Consider the following 22,878-nt stretch of genomic DNA (forward strand, 5'->3'; position numbering starts at 1 on the left):
TAAAGTTTCGACCCCTTTGGTATCCCATAGCCCTATCCCTTGCCCAGATTAGCTGTAGCTGATTTGTCAGCGCCAGTGCTAATGTTGCTTTGACAGCAAGATTGGGCCACAAAATCATTTTTGAAGATATGAGATATTTTGGTAGATAAGTGGATTGGATGATTGTGCCTAGAATATATTGTAAGATCAAGCCCTTCCAAGTGGCTAAACTCAGACTGTGTATCCAATGTCAATGCCAGATTTTCCCCCAATTTTTGTTGCTTGCTTGCCAACAATAAATAATATTACTGCCAAAGTTGGAGCTTCGAAGTACTACAAAACCATAATTTTTACACTTACCCGCTTTCATAAAGGTAGCTCCTTGCCTTTGTGATTTAAACTCCTTTAAGGGAATTAACTAAAACACTGAATTTAAGTTTTGACCAATATGATTTTAAAATCAAAATGAACACATGAATTTACAAGTTCTTGGTTTTACAAAGATGAACTGACACCTGTTTCTGCAAGTTTCTTTTCACATTAGAAATCCTTTACATACACACAAAATGCCTTACATCAATGAGGGAGATTTGATTGAAGTGCAATAAACAGACTGTCAGATAGATCACCATAACATGTGGTCACTAAATTTGACATGTTCACAATAATAATTTTTGTTTTCATTAACTAAGTTTAGCATAACTGAAATATAAAAAGTATTGATTACAACAAGGAGATGATCTATAAATCTGTGACCAACCATGTCATTTCAAGTTCATTACTCAATGTAAGTGTTAAAACAGGAAAATTATGGTCTGCATGTTAGTTTCTTAACCCTTTACCACTTAGATACGTATTTTCACACATTTGTATTCCCTTTGAAACTTAAATTTGATGACAGGCCTTTCTTACTAGATCCAAGTTTTAAAGGCTTCATTTCCAACCCTTAAATACTGATGAGCAGCAAACAGCATAAAACCTGAACAGAATGCGAGTTACTGTAACTCGCAGGCTTTTCTGCTGCATTGCAAAAGCCATTTTCACTTTGCTTCTGAGTGGGAAAGGGTTCAGGTGAAAATGAATAACAAAACTACATAAAATGAAGGGGAAAATCCCACAATGTGAAACAGCATTTGCATGTTTTTCAAACGACTGGAACCATTTTCTAACCCTGTGAAGATATCAATAGAAAAATATTCTATGAGAGTTCCGTGATGATAAAAAGGAAATTCTATACTGATCACAAGGTTTCACTTTATATATTAAGCCATATTAAGCAAACTGCCCGACTACTTGCAGCCATGTTTTTGAATGGAACCATTTTCAAATTCAGCAGATCATTGGGACAAACAGTCTTTGCAAGTTTTATTCAGATTAGGCAATCAATGTGACCTCTGGACTGTTCATCTTGGACATACTCCAGCAATTTAACGAAAACTGCCCAGCCCCCTGGCAGCCATGTTTCTCGACAGACTGGAACCATTTTCAAACTCGGGCAACACGATTACAAAAAAAATTTTCAGAGTGAGTTTCGTGATGATTGGGCCAAAAAAATGCAAATACTTGAGTTGTCAAAAGCTTTTTCTTCAAGCTAACCTAATGACCTAAATATTTTACCACATGTGAACCGTTTTCAAATTCCTCCGAGTTATCATTGGCACAAATGTTCTGGCAAAGGTAAATGAAGATTGGGCAGTAAATTAATCCTCTGCAATTGTCACAAAGTAACATTTGAAGATGAATGACACACAAGGACAACAGACTACTGTACAACAAACAACAGACTACTGAAACAACAAACAACAGACTACTGAACAACAAACAACAGACTACTGAACAACAAACATCAAACTCATACTACAGAACAACAGACTTCTGAACAACAAACAGCAGACTACTGAACAACAAACAACAGACTACTGAACAACAAACAACAGACTACCAAACAACAAACAACAGACAGAAAAAGGTGATCACGAAAGCTCAAAATGAGCTGATCAGGTTGTGCTAAGGTGAGCTTAAAGTCCAAACTTGCTCAAACAAGTGGAGTTACTGTTACATAACAGAAACAGTTACAATTATGACAAATGTGGTGAATCCAGATATTGGATCCAAATAGCCACCACTGGAACAGTTAATGGTGGCAGAGAGGTAATGAGTTCTTAATGATAACTACATGCCCCCTCACCAACACATCATCAAGTTCTCATCAGGTTTTGACAGCTATTTGATCTATGAGCATACAAAATCTGATTATTATTCTGATAATAAATCATTTGCATAATTTTGGGAGGGTCTGTAGAAAAGTCTTTATTGTTATATGATTGCTTAAAGTTTAAATCTGTTAGCACCAAATTACGGAAACGTATATGGTACACCCCAATAATGTGGTCATACCGGAATAATTTATATCGACTTACTGTGAAATAACATGGTATGTCGACATAGTTTTGTAGCTTTTCTCACATTAATTTTACTCGTCATAACGACATTAAGTTGAAGTCTCGACGTAAATGTGTCAGGCTTTTCCCGAAAATATGTTTGGTCGACATGATCTAAGTCGACAAATCTACATAATATTTGGCGTCATGCTCTTGTGAAAATGACTTGCCATCATAGTTTTAGTCGACAAGATGAGTTATATTTTTGCGCCATGATACCTTTTTCATATCATGTCGTCATAAAATTTTGACATCATCACATTATTGCAACATTGGTTCATGACTTCCGGGCGTCAAACAGAATTTTAGTTTCTGGTATATTCTTTCGAAACACGCAAGACCTCAGACAGTCCATTTTTACATTAGGAATGCTTGGTATAAACGTAAAAATAACATACACTGTTTGCAAACAATACATATTTATGTGTTCGTTGGGTTTTATGAGCATTGAGAGAGCTTAAATCTCGATTGATTCATTTAGATATTTCTCCTTAACTATTACTTGCAAAACGTGTGTTTAACGACTCACAACTTTTTTATATTGCAGAGTTGTGTCTTAGTGGTACTGATATATGTTGACTCATCGTTAGCTGTACTTTCAAATCAAGAAAGGGATGCTTGGATTTCGCGTTATCACAAACAGGGCTATACGCGTCTGGATTTATTTGGATTCTTGCTTTCCTGCACAACACTGCTCTCAGTTTGAGTAACCTGAAACGTATACTGCGAAGGTTAGGGCTAAAAAGACCCAACGCGTCGTCTCCTCTTCCAGACGTTATACGAGCAATTCGTTTAGTATATAAAAGAGGGATGGCTGAATGTGGTTATAAAACTATATGGAAACTGGTCAACACAATCACAAATGTCAAAGTAACCCAAGAATCAACAAGGTGTTATTGAAGGTAATTGATCCTGAGGGTGTTGCTCTTAGGTCTGCACTTCGCCTGCGACGCATAGTCTATACCAATAAAGGCCCTAATTTTACTAAACAAATTGATGGGTATGTTACGCTAACAACTTTTGAAATTGTTATACACGGGGCGGTTGATGAATTTTCCAGATGCATGTTATGGCCGGAGGCATGTTATTCGAATAATGACCATCGAATTATTGCGGGCATCTTTGTTAACTTTGTGAAACGGATTGGTTGCGTTCCACGTCTGGTTCGTGACGATGCAGGGACAGAAAACGTTTAGGTACGGGCTATGCAAATAGCGTTTAGGTTTAATGACAGAGATAACATGTCTGGAATGAACAATTACATGACTGGGAGATCCACTGGTAATCAAAGAATTGAACGTTTTTGGGTAAATTTAAGAGTCAGTTTTACTGTGTTTTGGAGGAACTATTTTAAGGACATGGTACACAGCGGCTTGCTACGGATTGATGATCCTGTGTATTTAGAATGCTTGAGATTCTGTTTCATACCATTAATACAACATGATCTGAACTATTTTACCCATCTATGGAATTCTCATCGGATTCGGCAGCAAAGACACATGGAAGCACCAAATGGGATACCGACGGTAATGTACTAGCAGCCTGAGGCGTATGGAACCAGAGAATTTTTAATTCGGCTTTCTTGCGAATTGGAAACCATTGATCGTATTCAAGAGAGATACTTTGTAAAGAAACCGCAGTTTGGGTGTAAAGATGACTTCATACCCGTCCTAGAACATGTGTGTGAAATGCAGCGGGAGCAACTGCCAACTCCAAAATCGATTGAAAGTGCGACTTCTTTGTTCTTGGCCTTGACTGAAATATTGGATGGTTACTAATTTCATATGCAAAAATATATGCTTAAAAAAGAAAAGTGGTTATATTTTGCAAATTTAATCTTTAAGTTAGTTCAAGTGAGTTTCGTTTCGAATTTTATTTACAATGTGTCGATGAGCAACAAAAAATTGACATTCTTGTTATTGGAATTGATCATGAAGTAGTTAAACGTTGTTTTTTTTCTTTGCTAAAATAAATTCACTAGTATTGTTGTACACATTTAAAGACATTGCAAACTTGGCAAAAACAGATTAATCATGTTCTTCATTTCATTGTTAGATTGCAAAAGAATGAATTAAACGTCACTTATTGTTTGAAAACATGGCGGTCATTTAGTTATGAAATCCTCGTAAATTGTGGTAAGTTCCTTTCAAAATATGGTTCTTTCAAAAGATTTATTAACATTTCATTTCAAACGTCAATATTTTAAACGAAATGACTGTTGTAAATCTTATATTTAATATTTACACGGGCACAAATATATGATATGTTTATTTTGTATTTTCTTACTTGATTTTCTGTTCCTGAAACTCTAGTGTACATGTATATATTACATGTTTGAAATAAATGTTCATTCTGCAATGCGATCTTAATTTTTTTTGAATGGTCAAATGATTCGTTTATGAGGAAATGGAAAATTATTAAAATGTGACACAAAATTGGGCTATTTGTAGATCAATTTCAGGGCTAGTTAATGTGATCGGTCTTTCTTCGTCGTCCGTCAAACTTTTTACTAAAGCGAAATCACCTACTCAGCTGTGTCAATGGCTTCAACCCGGCAAAGTAGGGGCATTGTGTTCGTGAAACACAATGCCCCCTACTTTGCCGGAATAAAGCCATATATTTTACCTTTGACCTTGAAGGATGACCTTGAAATTTCACCACTCAAAATGTGCATCTCCATGAGATACGCATGCATGCCAAATATCGAGTTGCTATCTTTAATATTGCAAAATTCGACCCTTTACCTTGAAGGATGACCTTGACCTGTCACCACTTAAAATGTGCAGCTCCATGAGATACACATGCATACAAAATATCTTCAATATTGCAAAAGTTATGGGCAATGTTAAAGTTTTCGGACGGACGGACGAACGGACGGACGGACTGACGGACGAACAGACAGACTGACAGTTCAAAAACTATTTGCCACCCTGCAGGGGCATAAAAAGTTTAAGTTTTCTGACGGACTGACAGACGCCATATATTTGACATTTGACCTTAAAGGATGATCTTGACCTTCACTTTTCACTACTCAAAATGTGCAGCTTCATGAGATACACATGCATGCAAAATATCAAGTTGCTATCTTGAATATTGAAATAGTTATGGCCAATGTTAAAGTTTTCGGACGGACGGACAGACGCCATATATTTGACGTTTGATCTTGAAGGATGACCTTGACCTTCACCGTTTGCCACTCAAAATGTTCAGCTTCTTAATATACACATGCATGCCAGATATCATGTTGCTATCTTGAATATTGAAAAAGTTATGGCGAATGTTAAAGTTTTCGGACGGACAGACGCCATATATTTGACATTTGACCTTGAAGGATGACATTGACCTTCACTTTTCACCACTAAAATGTGCAGCTCCACGAGATGCACATGTATGACACATATCAAGTTGCTATGTTCAATATTGAAAAAGTAATGGCCATTTAAGTTTTCGGACGGACGGACGCACACACTGACTGACGGACAGTTCAACTGCTATATGCCACCCTACCGGGGGCATAAAAATTTGAATATTTGTTTACGAGCCGGTATAGTTTTATATGAGTTGTGTCTACTTGTGATGCACGTACCTAGATTGGTCTATGGTCTGACCCTATATATATTGTTATTGAAAGCGAATTATGCATTTGATTGCCAATTATACGTTCAGTCATCATTGTAAAACGACAAAAATGCACGGCGAATATAAAAAGTAACGCTTGACTTTAATGGCATTTTATTTTTCTTGCAGTTGATAACATAATAACAATTGCCCTATGTTTCACTAGTGTACATTATTCTGATTGGCTATGGTATATCATTTGACTGGGCTTTAATATTCAATGAAGCGAGCTTCCTCCTCGAAGCGCACGATGAAATCAAGCATCAAGCGTGGGAGTACTTGGATTAATTATGCCACTCGCGACATGTACACAGTCGAAAAGGCTCTTACTAAATTCATGCACGAATTAATCCAAAATTATATTGTCTCTTTGCCAAACCATTGAAAACATATGCACATGCAGACTGATAATTGTAATTACATGTATAAGGATTGAAACGCTCGTTTCTTCGCGTCATCGATGTAAGTAGGTTAGTTTTGGTATTTTATTTGGCTTACTGCAAATTAGTTCCTCACAAAAAATGCACATTGTAAACTAGAGACAACTAAACATCTTACATTTAAAGGACCGGAAAGCGCGTTCAAGATAACACTTTAATAGCTGCAGTGATGCATCAAGCAGATACTATAATAGTGAGCATTAAAATACGATTCAATTTCAGATTTAACAAAAGTTGAGCTTCAAATCTTCGCATAAAAGCTGATAATTTAAATTATAAATCTCTAATTCTAAATATCAAATTTAAAAAGATGATTTATAAAACAACATACCAGCTTATGCGTTTCAGTCTGTTCTTTAGTATTTATTCAGTAAAAGTAAGACAAATGAACTAAAGTTAATGACAAGTCCTTAAACAACAAAAACAAGTAACACAAACAAGAGGGCTAAGAGGCCCTGGATCGCTCACCTGAGGGAATGATATAAAAAGAAAGACGAGTTAAACTCGTTTGCAAAGAATTTAGAACATTTATATGACAAAGCTGACTTCAAGTCAAGGTTAAGGTCTTCCAAAGTATTTAATATAAGCATATATAGACAATAACCCGACCCCCTGGTAGACATGGCCCGACCCCCTGATAGACATGGCCCGACCCCCTGGTAGACATGGCCCGACCCCCTGGTAGACATAGTCCGACCCCCTGGTAGACATGGTCCGACCCCCTGGTAGACATGGTCCGACCCCCCTGGTAGACATTGCCCGATCCCCTGGTAGACATGGTCCGACCCCCTGGTAGACATGGCCCGACCCCCTGGTAGACATGGCCCGAGCCCTTGGTAGACATGGTTAGCCGATCCCCTGGTAGACATGGTCCGACCCCCCTGGTAGACATGGTTTACCCGACCCCCAGGTAGACATGGCCCGACCCCTGGTTGACATGGTTTACCCGACCCCCTGGTAGACATGGCCCGACCTCCTGGTAGACATGGTTTACCCGACCCCCTGGTAGACATGGCCCGACCCTCTGGTAGACATGGTTTACCCGACCCCCTGGTAGACATGGCCCGACCCCCTGGAAGTCATGGTTTACCCGACCCCCTAGTAGACATGGTTTACCCGACCCCCTTGTAGACATGGCCCGACCCCCTGGTAGACATGGTTTACCCGACCCCCTGGTAGACATGGCCCGACCCCCTGGTAGACATGGTTTACCCGACCCCCTGGTAGACATGGCCCGACCCTTTGGTAGACATGGTTTACCCGACCCCCTGGTAGACATGGCCCGACCCCCTGGAAGTCATGGTTTACCCGACCCCCTGGTATACATTGTTTACCCGACCCCCTTGTAGACATGGCCCGACCCCCTGGTAGACATGGTTTACCCGTTCCCCTGGTAGACATGGCCCGACCCCCTGGTAGACATGGTTTACCCGACCCCCTGGTAGACATGGCCCGACCCCCTGGTAGACGTGGTTTACCAGACCCCCTGGTAGACATTGCCCGACCCCCTGGTAGACATGGTTTATCCGACCCACTGGTAGACATGGCCCGACCCCCTGGTAGACATGGTTTACCCGACCCCCTGGTAGACATGGCCCGACCCCCTGGTAGACATGGTTTTTAATACTGATTGACAAGAACCATTTTACAACTCAAAAGTGTCAAGGAAACAAAAGTTTTGACCAAAGTTCATGAAGATTGGGCTAAAATTGAAACTTCTAGAGTTTTCACATGTCTGCATTATAAACAAAAAGAGAAACTGCCCCATCCCCTGGCGGCCAATTACCCCCCCCCCCCCCCCGTATCAGTACCAATACCAATATCGAACTTGTCTGAAAAATTAATAATACCAGTTTTCTGACTAAGATTCATAATGATTGGCAAAAAAGTAATTTTAAGGGTGTTCACAAGCTTCTGTTACTACATAAAATATATGGAAAATGACCCCATGGTGGCCATGTTTTTGACGGACCATAACCAGTTTCAAACAAACTATACATATAGAGAAAACTGCCCCTGCCCCTGAAAGCCATATTTCCCCACCGATCTTGACAATTTTCGTACTCGTCCATGATTTAAATAAAACCATCACAAGGTCTTTATTCGTTGACCAAGTGACCTTGTTTTCGACCCAACATGACCAGTTTAGAACTCAGTTGAGGTATGATTTGGACCAATTTCCTGACAAAGTTTCATGAAGATCGGACAAGAAATGCGGTCTCTAGTGCTCACAAGGCAAAGGTTCACAACGGACACAGGTCGATCGAATATCACCATGAGTACTAAAGAGCTTATGTGAGCTAAACACTGGGCAGCCAATTTGTTGACATAGGCATTGAAAGGACCAATATGTATGTATGCATGTATGTATGTATGTATGCATGTATGCATGTATGCATGTATGTATGTATGTATGTATGTATGTATGTATGTATGTATGTATGTATGTATGTATGTATGTATGTATGTATGTATGTATGTATGCATGTATGCATATATGTATGTATGTATGTATGTATGTATGTATGTATGTATGTAAGAATGTATGTATTTATGGTATGTATGTATGTATGTATGTATGTATGTATGTATGTATGTAAGAATGTATGTATTTATGGTATGTATGTATGTATGTATGTATGTATGTATGTATGTATGTATGTATGTATGTCTGTATGTATGTATGTCTGTATGTCTGTATGTATGTATGTATGTATGTATGTATGTATGTATGTATGTATGTATGTATGTATGTATGTATGTATGTATGTATGTATGTATGTATGTATGTATGTATGTATGTACATATGTGACCATATGCGCATCTTGGCACTTCTATGTTTTTAATACAAATTCAATTAGTGGCTGCTGAGTGCAGAAACCTTAAAGATTATACCTTATAGTGCCTATAGCATTAAAGGGCAATAACTCATCGAATCAGAATGATTAACATTGACATGAATAACATTGTTTTGTAGTTTTATTCAAATGTTTTCAGAATTATAGAAATGTTTAAAGCTAAAAAACAACACCATTTTAACGTCAATCATTTGGAGAAAAATATATCATAAACATACAAATATTATTTTCAATAACACATCGAATCAGAATGACGAATCAGAATGATTACATTGACATGAATAACAGTGTTTTGTACTTTCCTTCATAAAGAAGAGCGGTCTCCATAGGATGACATATGCCGCCGAAAAATGCTTTGACAGAAGTTATTAGATTTTTTCGAGACCTAAACTCTGATCTTGAACCTTAACGCGGACCCTTAGTTCAAGGTCAATTCAAAGTTGTCAAAAATTGTGTGCGTATGGTAAGGTCTTGTCCATATACACATGCATACCAAATATGAGGGTTACATCTGAAGCGACATAGAAGTTATGAGCATTATATGAAACCCTAACGCAGATTTTGAAACCCAAACGCGGACCCTAAGTTCAAGGTCAAGGTCAAAGCGGTCAAAATGTGTGTGCGTATGGAAAGACGTTGTACATATACACATGCATACCAACTATGAAGGTTACCTCTGCAGCGACATAGAAGTTATGAGCATTATTTGAAACCCTAACACAGATTTTGAAACCCAAACGCGGACCCTAAGTTCAAGGTCAAGGTCAAAGCGGTCAAAATGTGTGTGCGTATGAAAAGACCTTGTACATATACAAATGCATACCAAATATGAAGGTTACATCTGAAAGTAATGAAGTACGCTCAATAGAACATTTGCGTTAAAAACTGAACTTAAAATGAGCAAAAATAAACAAAACAATATAGCGCAATAAAAACTTAACTATATAGGATCTTGCATGAGTGGTCGTTTTGTATTGAATTTATTAAACGAGTCATCTAAATGAAGATAAAAACGAGGCTTGCCGAGTTTTTATCTTCATTTAGATGACGAGTTTAATAAATTCAATACAAAACGACCACGAATGCAAGATTCTATTTAAAACATGACCAACAAAATGCTTTAAAACACACATGTATTCCGCTCCGTGCCATATAGAGGAAAGGTCAATATCTATAACGAAGCAGCAATGCGGTCATTGTGTTTACCTGAGCATGAGAAGTAGGTCTGGACGAACAATCGTGTTTTTTGTTGTTGTACTCAAGCAGTTACATTAAATTATTAAATAAAGGCAACCGACGCGGAAAACATTAAAAGTCGCACATACTGGACAGATATGTCAAATGAGGCCATGTTTCTTTTGATTATTTTGACAGCGCGTACGAATATCTTTTAAGTGATTCGGCTAATTTGCATAGTTATATAACTAGTGAAATAACACCCGTGTAATAAACGAAATTGAGCATTACGTTATTTCACTCCTGGAGCGTCAGTCATGTTATAAAAAAATGTTATTTCACAGTAAGTCGATATAAACTAATCCGGCATGACCATATTAATTGGGTACCATATACGCTTTCATATTTTTTAAACAACGCCCTTTGTTCACATAAATTATATCGACTCCTTTAGTTATATCGCCATGTCAACATTATGTTACTTGCAAGTCATCAAGATATATGCCGTCATACAGTAAACAACACAGAAATAGTTAAATTTACATGACGGCTAGGTTCAAATATCTTCAGAGATTTAGGCTCTGATGCCAACATGCGGGTTGTTTAAGTCTTGACAACTTATCTTATGTCGACAAATCAACATAATTTTAGGCGTCATGCTCTTTTGAAAATGACTTGCCATCGTAGGTTTAGTCGACACGATGAGCTATTTTTGACGACATGGCACCTTTTTTATATCATGCCGTCATAGAATGTTGACATCATCACAGTATCAGGGTGTACCATATACGTTTCCATACCAAATAACTCTCCATCAAGTTAACTTGTCCCTAACAACTTGAGTTAATTTTTATGAAATCAGAAATGCTACTTGATAATTTTTTACATGTCTTTCATTTTGCTGTAGAAGGTAGAATTGATGATATTGCCATGACACATCTGTATATTTACAGCAGAGAGAAGTTTACAACAAAAAGCATGAAAAAGCATCATACAATACCAGATTAATAAAGTTTTCTGATATTTAAATACCACACCAGTCTTAACTGATATTTTAATAAAAATGTTGGATTAAGAGGTTCCGAAACAAAAGTAAGCATTATGCTGCAAATAACAAAGCATTTTACCCTGTTATCCATAGAATGTTACAGTAGATTTGCTACACAATTAAAATTAGTTGGACATAAAAAAAATTACCAAATGGACAGTTCCAAGGTCAGGTGACCCCAGACATAGCCATTTTCTGTGTTTCGTAGGGTTTATTTTCCACGATGTCAGTTGTGTTCATTTGCCATTTAATTCAGTAGATAATTCTGCTCATTGTGCAAATATGGTTAAAAGGGATCTTTTCACGGTTTGGTAAATTGACAAAATTATAAAAAGTAGTTTCAGATTTGCAGATTTTCGTTTAAGTTATGATATTTGTGAGGAAACAGTATTTCTTAACATTTACCATAGTCCAATATAGCCATTATCTTTTGACGATTTGAAAACCTAAAAAAGCGTTGCAACGCGAAACGATTGAATAATTTGGAGAGTTCTGTTGTTGTCGTTTAAATTATCGAAACTACGAAGATTGCTTATATAAGGTATAAAATACTTTAGATGTGTATACCCAGCGGAATAGCCGAGAGGGCTAATACGTTTTTACTTCAGACTAACTCCAGGACTCCGGGGGTCACTGGTTCGAGCCCTGGTACCGGCCAGTTTTTTTTCCTTTTTTTAGTTTTAGTCTTGATATTTTACTGGAGCTTTTAAGATCCAATGTTTACATTTATCAATAAAAAGCATTTAATGACAAACTTCAAAATATGCCAAAATCTGTGAAAAGGCCACTTTAATGCCACATATGTATTGAATTGACCTTAAATTGCATGGCAGTGACCCAAGTTTTATGGATTACAATGACACTTGCAGGGTTTTCTTACCCTTAAGTGTTATGCATAGCATGGATCCTTGTAAGGTGGTGACCCAAGTTTTATGTCTTGCATTGACACTTGCAAGGTAGTCAGATCCCAGTTTTATGCATTGCAATGATTTTAAGGCAGTGACCTTCGTTGACCCTTGCAAGGTGGTGACCAAAGTTGTATGCAATTCCTTGACCCTTTTAAGGCAATGACCTAAGTTTTGTGCATGGCAATAAAACTTGCATTGATATGACAATTAAAATGCAGTGAACTTAATTTATTATATTGCATGCGAGTTACTCGCAGGCTGTTCTGGTTTTATGCTGTTTGCACATAGCCATTTTCACTTTGCTTTTAAGTGGGAAAGGATTAAAACACAGAATTTAGTAACTTAAAATTCTGTAGTGCAAAAAAAGACAAAGGGCCATAATTTCATCATGCTGAATCCAAAATTCCTCATCTACACATTAAGTTCATTCAACTGTGATAGTCATCAAGATCAACCCAGTACCGGTACTAAAAGAGGACTGCTGCAAACACAAGGTTTGGATCCTATGGACATATTAACAAACAGACAGACGGATTAAATGCCTCCCATTCCATTGGGGTATAAAACATAATTAATACATTCCCATAAAATGTAAATAATATTGTAGCTTATAAGCTCATTAAATTGACATGATGTGATATATCAGTTACACTTTTGGATAGGACACAAAAGAATAATTAATAAAAATGTTGCGTAATAAAACTCCATAAATTGTTAAGGAAGATAATGTGCACAATGGTAAATTACCTGTATAAAATATTAGATAACGCAGCTTTTACGAGGGTTACTGTACATGTAATATGATGGCAGAAACCTAATTATGTGGTAAAATATTAGATGGCACATAAATCATGGCCAAACCAGAAGGCTTCTTTAAAATCTACTAACGCCTACCTGATTTAAGTATTGAATACTTACACAAGTTGGATATTTACACAAATATGTCTCTTATGTCCTACTCTGTACCTGCTCACAGTTTTGGTATATAATGCATGATTCATACCATGCCATGTTTTATGCATGGTAATTTAACAGGGGGGACTTCTTGTTAATAGACCTTGGTTATTGAGACCTAAAATCTGTGGAAAGAGTCGCATTCAATCTATATACTTGTTTATTATCTTTATGTCCTTTATACTGACGTCAATACTTACAGATTGCTGAGCTACCCAATAACAAATTATAAAAGCTGTCTTCACCAAAAATGGGCATGCCATTGTGTCAATATTAAAAACATTGCAGCACAGGCCAACAATAATTTAAGGGGGATAGAAGGAATTGGCGGGTGGTCCGGGGGAGGGGTTACCAGCTAATGCTGAGTGCCTGTGGTTTAATGGGCATATTGAAGCTTTTGTCCTTGTCCTTTAAGGGATCTATTGACAAAATGGACAAAATGTTTCAGATTTGCAAATTTTTGTGCTAGGAAGCATTAACTATACTGAACATTAACCATGCTCAGCTAAAATATCCATCATTGGACGATTTGAAAACATTTACATTATAAAGCGTTTCCAAATGCGAAATAATTGTATAATTTGGAGAGTTATGTTGTTATTGTTATAATTTATTTTGTGACATTACGAGGATTGTTTAAATAAGGAATAAAATACATAAAGTGTTGGTGCACTCAGTGTCAGCACGGATGGCCGAGTGGTTTGAGCGCTAGACTTTGACTACTACAAGGGTCAGTGGTTCAAGCCCAGGTGTGGATTCCTTTTTTTTAGTTTTGTTTTATACTAGAACTTTTAAGTACATGTACCAATGTTTACATTTATCAATTTAAAGCATTTAATGAAAAACATCAAAAATCTTCAAAACATTCCAAAATAATGTGAAAAGGTCCCTTTGAAATTTAATATAGACATTTTTCATAAGTTTTTCTTAATTTTGTACACACACAAATCAAACAAATTTATTCTAATAGCTTAAATACAAACTGTACTACATGTATTACCATATATAAAGATATCTATGGAAACTTTAAGAACATTAAAGGGATCTTTTCACGGTTTGGTAAATTGACAAAATTGAAAAAGTTGTTTCAGATTCGCAAATTTTCGTTTTAGTTATGATATTTGTGAGGAAACAGTATTACTGAACATTTACCATAGTCCAATATAGCCATTATATGTATCTTTTGGCGATTTGAAAACCTAAAAATTATAAAGCGTTGCAACGCGAAACGATTGAATAATTTGGAGAGTTCTGTTGTTGTCGTTTAAATTTACGAAACTACGAAGATTGCTTATATAAGATATAAAATACTTATTCTGTGTATACTCGGCGGAATAGCCGAGAGGGCTAATGCGTTTTTACTTCAGACTAACTCCAGGACTCCGGGGGTCACTGGTTCGAGCCCTGGTACCGGCTCCTTTTTTTTCCTTGTTTTAATTTTATTCTTGATTTTTTACTGGAGCTTTTAAGATCCAATGTTTACATTTATCAATATAAAGCATTTAATGACAAAGTTCAAAATATGCCAAAATCTGTGAAAAGGCCCCTTTAAATAAAAATACCATGACAATAATTGTTTCATATATGGTTCAAACCTGATTTTTGAGCTCAAAACAGACTGCTTTAATCCAGCACTTATAATGATATACATGTACACATACTAAGGTAACAGTACTCTAATAACTAATCAATTAAGTCTGGGTTGATAAATGCATTAATGTGACCCTTTAGCTGATAACATAATTTACTTCACTTAAAGGGGCATATGGTAAATTTAAATTAGTAAAATATTTTCAAAAATAAGATTATCTTGTTAAAAGTATTTTATTAATGAATGTCTGCAGAGACATAATTATCATATTTATAAATGCTTAATCAGTGATTTTTTTCGCTTTTATTTGTTACAGCCTGTGCCATTTGAATTGAGAAAATAAGCGCGATAAACCATGAAATTGGGAAAAATAGCGCGATAAACCATGAAATTGGGAAAAACTAAGCATTATAAATATGATTATAAGTAACAAAATTAATATTGTTTTTAAGTGCATGTTCAGGCGGTTTTCTAGCCATTTTGGGAAAAGGAGTCTGGTCTAATTGGGATTTTTTTTAATCAGTAAAAGTGGCAAATTTGGAAATTATTTATCGTCAAAAAGGACTAAATTTAAGATATATAAATTTTGTAGGATGTTTAAAAAATAAAGTTGAGATCTAGAGTTAAGAAATCATAATTAAGTCATAAGAGACTTCTTTCTTAAAACAAAAAACAAAAATATTTTTTTTTGAAATTGGTGTTTTTTTGGAACATTTTGGTCAGATTTTTGGGAAAAAACATGGAATTTTGCGATAGGGAAGCAGCCAAAAATCGGCAGTAATTTTGAAAAAAAAAATATCTGTTAATGAATATAAATTTTATAATTATAAGAAGATGTAGCAGTGGGAATTTTAACCCATTTATGCCTAGTGGACTCTCCCATCCTTCTACATGTAAATTGGATCATTTTTTTTTCCAAAATTAGGGATGTCTAGTTCATTTATTTCTATATTTAGAATATTACTTATAGAAATTCCTTTAAGCAAACAGCGAAGACCCTGATAAGACGCCGCATCATGCGGCATCTCATCTGGGTCTACCCTGTTTGCCAAGGCCTTTTTTCTAGACGCTAGGCATAAATGGCTTAAGCGGGAGCAAAAAATATCAGTAGTATCAGATGTAAACTATTTATGACTAAAATGAACCTGAAGTACCCCTACACCCCTGTGCACCATCGGTCAGAAGACATGGAAGTCAGCGATTTGTGTTGCATTCAAAACTCACTAAATGGAACATAAAATGGTGTTGCATAGTATACTTTTTTTTTCTAAATGATTTTATCAGTTTAAAATTGTTGCAAGATTTATATTAAACATTTAAATTAAATGTCAATATTTAGGTGGAAATACGGTGGATATGACCCTTTCATGGTTAACCTTAAGTTAGTTCTTGTATAAACAGGGCACTAGCCACTACATTACATTAAGAATATACTATAATTTTCTATTCTTTGTAAAGTACAATTCTTTTCTTGTATCATTTATTGTTATTTTCTTTAAAAGAAAAAGTGTATGAACCTTGTTTTATTAGATGTGTGATGTAAATTCACAGAAATTCCAGACTTATTTGGATAACTAATGTTCAACATTGAATCATATATTTAGTCAGAATGAGAATGCATACCTTACCACACTCAATAACAATTTACTGCAATTTACTGCCAGTTGGTGATGTTGTTTGGGGATCTAACAATCATATAGACAATCCCAGAAATTGATAACTCCCGGATTACCGCCCCTGAATACGCGCGCGCCTCCAAAACAGTACTGAAGAAAAACACAGGGACATATAATGTTTGTATAGGTCCCTGAACAAAACAAGAAGGCGAAACGATTTTATTGAATATACAGTAGACTCTGTCAATACCGAACTCTCTGAATACCGGAACTCTCCCAGTTCCGGACGGTCGGGCCAGTCCCGTATTTTCTCCTTCTATTTCTTTGTTAAAAAATGTTGAATAAACCGAACTCTCTGAAAACCGGAAACCGGACGGGTATCTCCGTAAATTTGGTCATTTTCAACGTAAACTACATTGAGTATACCGGACGGTCTAAATCCTCAAGATGCCCGAGGCGTGAAAATAACAATACCTAGTCAGCACAGCGAGTGCGGTGTCACACATTTTGCTCGCGCAATTATCGATAATCGGATTAAACATACCATAAAGGTGTCAAGTCGTTACCGCGCTATGGGAGTCCGATTAAGTAATGTAAAACAATCTGTGAATGTCTATACTAGACGTCAGTAACACCAAAAAAGTGATTGACTCGATCGTTTTATTAATTATTTATTATCGCCTATGATAAACAATTTAATTAAACAATTAATGCATGCCGTTGCGACGATCACTTTCTTGTGATTTTCTCGGGTATTTTAAAAGATCTTATAGCCATGTTTTTAACGCTGAAATGGTTGTTTGTTTGTTTGTCAGATAAACTGTTAGAAATATGACTGTTAAATATCCATCCATCTGTATGCAAATTCATTTTTCATTGCCGTTTACTTATTTCGAACGAATCTAAAATGTCGCAGCCTCCATCTAAACGCAGACGCGTAGAGCTTACGTTAGAGGATAAGATAAAGCTCATCACGGAATCATCTGCTCAACCAAAACCATCTCTGAAGGCACTCGGCGAGCGCTTCAAGATCGGGAAGTCAACGGTCGGCGACATCTTGAAGAAAAAGAACGTCTACCAGGAGCAGTGGGAGTAAAATGCATCTGGCTCCAAGTTCCGTTTCGACAACGAATGCAAGTTTGACCGACTGAACGAGCTGACGCTGAGTGGGAATCAGACATCGTGAACGGCTATAAAGAGGACGCCACCGATGCCACCGACGCCGCCGATCTCGCAGATTCCACCGATGACGTTGACCATGAAGAGGAAACGCCGGAAGTACCTCAAGTGACTATCAAAGAGATCCGAGACTTTGCCCTCCGTATGCAGCGGTATGGACATGAAAAGGATGGCGACTTCCTGGCAACGGCAGACACCCTCCTTAACATTGCAGAAAATAAGATCGTAAAGGAGAAATGTGCTTTCAAGCAGAGAGTGATCTTGGACTTTTTCGTGAAATCGTAGACTTCAAGAATTAGTAGGTTTTGAGATTATGAATATCTTAAAAATAATTATGACGCTGTTTTTTGCTTGTGTGTATGTTTTATGAAATGTGGTACATGTATGTATTGAATAATAAATCGTGTATCTTCAACAATCTTATTTGTGTCGTCACTCGCCCCTATGACAAATGCCACGTAAGTACATGTATAAAGCACCACGCTTACTTTGGGATTAATCAAAACAAGTCGGTATGGATTTTGTTTGCTTTTAATCGATTAAAAACACATTTTTAAGAATGCAATTAACATCATCAGTACCTGCGTACAGTTATCACATGGTACATGTAAATGTATATGGTTTGTTGTATTTTTATGTGATTCTGTACACAATGCATACCATGTATATTTCGGCAATATGAAAACTCTTGGTAAACCGGAACTCTCTGAAAACCGGACGATCAGGCCGGTCCCGAGACCGTCTGGTTTACAGAGAGTCTACTGTATTTGAAGATTTAAATAGTCTCTGTTATCGATCTGATAATCAAATAATAGTTCGTGTTTTTTTAAGATAAGTTATTACGTAATTAGTAAAATAAGGTTTGTCTGCATTCATTTAAGAGTAATACAACTCAGCATGATCAGGGACCTATTTGTAAAGGTCCCTGGCAAGAATAAAGTCTTGATTGTCATTTAACATGTTATTTAAAGGCGACACGTGATATGTTATCTTAATTACGGTATATAAACAGTGCAGACATGTGGTGTCACGGGCATACCCATAAACGCTTTTAATCCACACCTGGGACATCGCCTCCCATTTAGCGGATTCGTTTGCTCTTTTATCGCTGATGTGTTGTTTTTTTTCAAGACCTTTATCTTACTGAAATTAATCATCCGTTATAAACGAAGCAAAATCACTTCTTTTTTTTCGTGTTTTTATTTTTTTTATCGTTAGTTTAGACTTTATTACGAAAATTAAATAAAGACCCAAGGTTAGGAAATCTACAGAACACAATTGGAACTATTCAAGTTTATTTAAGGCTCCATATTTTACATGTTGAACATGTTTATCGTGAATTTAGATGTTATTAAATTTATAAGAAATAATACAGGCTCAAACAAAGGCAGATATCTACCTTTCAATAAATTGTTCTACCTCGGTCTGAAATCTTTCAAAGTTTCGCCAACTAATATTTTCGGCACTATTTACGCTAAGATCACAGCGTTTACTTCAGACTTTAAATATTTCTATAAACTTTATAATTTTCATTGAATAATTTTATTCCATAATGAAATCATTAAATTTTATACAAAGGCATTACTGAAAGGTATGCTTAAAAAAGCAAACTTGGCATTAAACATTACGTGTTGTCACTGAATATTGTTGCAAAGACACATATTTTATAAATCTATCGTGTATATTTCTTATTTAATTTATAGTGATTAACGATGTTTAACAAATCAACACTTGGTTTTATGTTTCAATTGTTTTCAATCCTACTGTGCGAAGTCATTAAGTACTGTTTATTGGAATAAAGCGGGTGTACACTATCATGATAACGCTGTAATCTGCCAAATTCTTCAGTACCGTTTTCAGTAGCAGGTCACGTGATAGTCAATATGGCGGCAGTCAATTTATCGATTCTGGGATTGTCTATACTGAACAGGTTAACCCTTTCCCCCATTAGAAGCAAAGTGAAAATGGCTTTTGCATACAGCATAAAACCAGAACAGCCTGTGGGTAACTTGCAGTCTGTTCAGGTTTTATGCTGTTTGTGGCTCATCCGTATCTAAGGATTGGAAATAAAACCTTAAAAACTAAGGATTAAGTAAGAAAGGTCTTTCACAAAAATTTAACTTTCTGAGAGACTACAAATACGTACAATTAATGACTTATCTTAGTGGCAAAGGGTTAATAGAACAGCTACCTCAGGATTTAATTAAATAAACACTGAGCTGAGAAGGGTTAATTGAACAGCTACCTCAGGATTTAATTAAATAAACACTGAGCTGAGAAGGGCCACTATGATACACCAAAATGTTGTTCATAATAAAATTCTTATGATTAATGTATGGTGAATAAAGGCAATATTCCTTCCAACCAAGTTTATAAATGTGGTCAGATCGATGACTCCAATTCTACATCAACCATTGAAATATATTTACACATATTATTGATTACAATGATGAACAAGTATATAGACAATCCCAGAAATCGATTACCACCCGAATTACCCGCCCCTGAATACTCTCGCGCGCCTTCAAAACGGTACTGAAGAAATAAATATGGACCTATATATGTGTGAATAGGTCCCTACGCAAAACAAGGAAGCGAAACAGTTTTATCAAATATATTTGAGGATTTAAATAGTTTCTGTTATCAATCTGACAACCACATAATAGTTCGTGTTTTTTTTAATAAATATAATTTACGTAATTAGTAGAAATAAGGTTCATTTGCATTCGTTTAAGAGTAATTTAACACAGCATGGACATGGACATGGTGTAGGTCCCTGGCATGAATAAGGTCTTGATTGTCATTAAACATGTTATTTAAAGGTGACACGTGATATCTTATCTTAATTTCGGTATCTACACATGTGCAGACATGTGTTGTCACGGGCAAACCCATAAACGCTTTTAATCCACACTTGGAACATCGTCTCCCATTTAGCGAATTCGTTCGCGCCTTGATCGCTGATGTTTTTTTCAAGAGATGTGTGTTGGTGTCATTAATAATCCGTAATTAAAGTAAAATAAATCACTTATTGTGTTCGCGTTTTTTTTTTTTAAGCGTAAATTTAGACCGTTTTACGAAAATAAATTTAATAAAGACATACGTTAAGGAAATCTAGAGAACACAATTGGAACAATTTAAGTTTATTTAAGGCTCATTATTTTTCATGTTGAACATTTCAATCGTGAATTAAGATGTTATTAAGAAAATTTAATAATATTTCAGGTAACATGTAAAACGTTATTTAAATAGTGATATAAGAAAGTTGTAGACAAAAGCTGATATGTCCTTTTCAATAAAAAAGTATGACATATCCTGACATCTTACACAGTTTTGCAAGCGAATAACTCCGATACTTGTTCATTTAAATCACAAAATTCATTTCCAGCTAGATATTTTTGTATTAGCTTGAGAGGGATTTTTAAATTAAAGATTGTTAAAAACCACTTTAGTTTTAGACTAAACTAGATACATAATTTAAATTTAAAAAAATCTCTTCCTGAAATCTTACAGAGTTTCGATGTAATAAAGATTTACGGAACAATTTTAGAATCACAAACTTCATTTCGGCTATAGATTTGTATATTACCTTTAAAATGACACTTACAAGGGAAATATTAATAGCGAAATGGTAACTGTTTAGACAAACAAAGATATGTATTATTCAATAAAAGAAGTCGTCTTCAGTCTTTAATCTTACAATGTTTCTTAATGAATATCTCCGGAAAGTATATAGAAAGTACGACATTTAATAAGAAATAATATATGCTTAAACAAAGGCAGATATCAATATAATTGTCTACATCGACCTTAAATCTATCTTTATTAATATCAAAGATCTATAAAAAAAAATTGGTCTGAATGGATGTTTCCAATCTTTATATATTGATAGATCTTTGTTAATATCTCCGGCACTATTTACGCTAAAATCACAACGTTTACTTCAGACTTTAGATATTTGTATGCCTTAATAATTATGCTTGAATAATTTTATTCTATAAAGAAATAATTAAATTTTATACAAAGGCATTACTAAAAGGTATGCTTAAAAATGCCAACTCGGCCTTAAACATTACGTGTTGTCACTGAATATTGTTGCAGAGGCACATATTTTATGAATCTATCGTGTATATTTTTTATTTAAATTATATTGATTTATGATCTGATACATATCGACACTTGGTTTCACGATTCACTTGTTTTCAATCCTACTGTGCGAAGTCATAAAGTACTGTTTATTGGAATAAAGCGGGTGTACACTATGATAATGTTATCTGTTAAATTCTTCAGTACCGTTTTCAATCGCGGGTTACGTAATAGCCAATATGGCGGCGCCCATATTATCGATTCTGGGATTGTCTATAACTTTCCAGGAGTTTTTTTAAAGAGGGGTCAGACTCATCTTTTAACCCTTTGCATGCTGGGAAATTTGTCGTCTGCTAAAATGTCATCTGCAGAATTTCTAAAATTAGCATTTTCTTCTATTTTTTTTCAAAGAATACTATCAGAAAAGCAAACAGTTTGGATCCTGATGAGACGCCATGTTCTGTGGCATCTCATCTGGATCCAAACTGTTTGCAAAGGCCTTCAAAATTCGGTTCCAGCACTGAAAGAGTTAACAATATTATACCTTAATATGATATGGTTAGTAATATCAGAAAAACGTTCTAATATTGAGGACTGACAGTGAGTTTTTTCACCAAATTTGGAGCCGTTATAATATTATGTCCCAATGCCCCAAAAGTAAAAAGGTATGTATTTTCCACAAATCAGAATTTAAATTTCCCTATTGAAGATTTCCATAAAGTAAGCAAATCTGAACATTAAGTTTATCTCCCATCCAGCTCTATAAGTCGAACCTTGGTAAAGGTAATAAATGTAATCACAAAAACCATCAACACTAATTTCACAAATTAAGCCAAAACTAGCTGTTTTTTTCCAACCCAAAGGGACCCAGCTCCATTCTCATAAGGTGAAAAACCAACACAGATGTATCATTAAGCACTGCACCAGTAAGCTACACATGACACATGACTTCTGATTCAAACCCTCAAACTGTCTTACCCACC

The 22,878-nt window shown here is 35.8% G+C and overlaps 1 protein-coding gene across 4 annotated transcripts in view; it reads right to left on the reverse strand.

The window, feature by feature from the left end:
- Positions 1-22,878, reverse strand: part of LOC127879772 (uncharacterized) — a 114,331-nt gene that overhangs the window by 64,062 nt on the left and 27,391 nt on the right. The gene's annotated exons all lie outside the window — the stretch shown is intronic.

The sequence above is a fragment of the Dreissena polymorpha genome, chromosome 4 (genome assembly GCF_020536995.1).
Source record: "Dreissena polymorpha isolate Duluth1 chromosome 4, UMN_Dpol_1.0, whole genome shotgun sequence".
Taxonomy (NCBI): Eukaryota; Metazoa; Mollusca; class Bivalvia; order Myida; family Dreissenidae; genus Dreissena; species Dreissena polymorpha.